Below are 2,500 nucleotides of genomic sequence, written 5' to 3' on the forward strand. Positions count from 1 at the left end.
ATGACAATAATCTGTGTAACAGCCTTCAAAACACACAGAGGATGATGATAGTGTTTCCACATGATCCAGTGTTTGTGTATGTGCCTCAATAACAGCATTTCTCTTTCCTCCATGACGCTATCTCTAGCATAATATTATTATATATTCATTTTATTAACATGTATTATAATATTAGCCTAACACACCCGTTTAAACCTTAACTCTTATAAGATTATAATATCAAAATGCATAACATTTGGACACAAAAAAGCCAACAAAACCAGAAAGTAAACCCAAAATGTTAACCTTATAGCTGAGAAAATAGTGGAATATTTATTATAAAACGCTAATGTACCGTGTGTGAACGCGTTTGACGCTTTTGTTCACGTTGTGCACGCGCCAGGCTCTTTGATTGACAGGCGAGAGGACCAATGAGAGGCTGCAAAAACTAGTGGTAAAAAGTGTGACAACTATTCCCAAACTCACAACATTAGTAAGTTTTGTTGTTAATGTCACAAATGTATTTATTTGTAAAAAACGACGTGAAAATTGCAATGTTTAATGTTTTTATTATCAACAAATCTAGTCATTGGCATAATTCTCTGTTCATAAAGACACATAAAACAGGATTATGAGTGGTTGCAGCACATATTGATAGGCATTTATCACATTTAAATTAATGTACAGCTAGTATACACTTTCATGAGCGGAAAACATCAGATATTAAGAATAAAAATCAGAGTGAATGCAACAGAAACATACAAATATTACAACAGGTAATTAAACCATGAAAAAAAAAAAAAAAAAAACTTGAAAATTGTTTTTTGATATTGGCCTTCTGTGAAATGCATTAGATGTTTCGCTTGGCACTGGTCTGAAATATTGTGCATTTAGAGGATCTGACATCAGTTAAACATATTAATAAATGTTCATTTAAATAATATCTGTTTTAATATCAACGGCGCCCTCTGCTGGACAGTCATGAAAACCATTTGTTGGCTTTGGTCATGAATAATACTGACACACACCTGTTACTCATTTCATAAATCCCTGTTTTTATGTTGTTTATGGCAACAGGACACTCTCATACTGTAGTAATTGTGTTTAAACTCTTCTATATTGTTTTTTTCTGTATTTTTTTTATATAGAGGAGAAATCTGCAAATGGCTTGGGGAATAAAATAAAATAAAAATAAAATAAAATAAAATATCAAAATGCATGTATTTCAAATAATGACAAAATATAACAATTCAACAACTCGTTTTTTTTTCCCGTCAGTAAGTGACGTCACACATCAAACTCACTTACTAAAGGAAGCATCGTATTCTCTTAAGTACATCTGAATATCATTTAACGTGCATTTTAAAAAGTACCATACTTTAAGTTTAGATATTTTACCATGGTAATCTTTTTTGACACTATTTTTGGAGTACCAGTTCAGGAATATATCGTACCACGGGAAACGCTACCAATCAAAGGTTTAGACACTCGATCTTTAAAGTGATGAAATGACAGATTATCGCGGGAAAAAATGTAGGGCGGGACTTGGCTCTATGCATCGTTTGTTGATTGGAAGTTGAGATGTGGGCGTGGCGCTTTTAAAATCCTGTTTAGTTTTGACATTTTGGTTAATGATTACGAGGTAGAAACATGTTTTAAAATAAGGCATATGCACGGATGATTTGCTTACAATAAAATCTATTTCCATGCCGACTTTGAAATAACTCAAATGCGAATACAAGAAGAGAGCGAGACATTAAAAACAGATCTGCTGTGAGCTCAGAGTTTGTTGATGATTACAATTGCTTAAACCAAAAGTTTGATTTATTTCAACTTGTTTTTAAAATAATCAATAATCATTAATAATTCGTGAAAAAAAACTACATCTCCCATGATGCAATGTAATTTTATTCAGGAAATTCCACCAATCAGAGAGTCGCCGAAAGACGTCATTAGCTCCGCCCACTCAGAGAAACGCTGCGAAATGACGTCGTGATGCACTCTCAAAATACTTAAATATTTGTGTATATTTTTCAGTAAACCAAAATATATAGCTTCTATAAATATAATCAACAACTTTAAATCAATAGTTTTATATTTTACCATAATTTTTAATCCGATTGTTATTCGCAATGCCTCATGGGATTGTAGTTCTTATTTCTTGTCTGGTTTTCAAATGTTTTTTTTTTTTTTTTTTTTTTGCTTAAAATGAAAAGTGTGTAATGCTGTGATTCTCCTCGTAGCTGGTTGGTTTGGTTCATGACTAATAAACACTAAAAAAGATACAACACACAAATCCCAAAAAAAAAAAAAAAAAAAAAAAAAATTAAACAAAAAAAACAACAAAAAACATCTGGAACCAAAAACTCGATATTTGGGGATGCTTATAAACACTACTGAACAGGTATCATGAGCACGTTTCCATCACTGTTTGCTTCAAAACTCACTCGTAGTTGAAAGGATCATGAGAAACGTGAATTCAGTAAAGTGGATCTGAATCGAATCTGCTGGCAATCACATC

At 32.2% G+C, this 2,500-nt stretch overlaps 2 protein-coding genes across 2 annotated transcripts in view; both read right to left on the reverse strand.

Annotated features, from left to right (window-relative positions):
* The window catches only part of LOC109083743 (transmembrane protein 214-B-like), a 69,022-nt gene that overhangs the window by 20,564 nt on the left and 45,958 nt on the right, over positions 1 to 2,500 (reverse strand). The gene's annotated exons all lie outside the window — the stretch shown is intronic.
* The window catches only part of LOC109098437 (sine oculis-binding protein homolog B-like), a 13,563-nt gene continuing 13,364 nt past the window's right edge, over positions 2,302 to 2,500 (reverse strand). Inside the window, exon 7 of the mRNA XM_042737115.1 lies at positions 2,302 to 2,500. This exon is cut by the window's right edge and continues 573 nt beyond it. The gene's annotated coding sequence lies outside the window, so the exon portion shown is untranslated.

The sequence above is a fragment of the Cyprinus carpio genome, chromosome A4 (genome assembly GCF_018340385.1).
Source record: "Cyprinus carpio isolate SPL01 chromosome A4, ASM1834038v1, whole genome shotgun sequence".
NCBI lineage: Eukaryota > Metazoa > Chordata > Actinopteri > Cypriniformes > Cyprinidae > Cyprinus > Cyprinus carpio.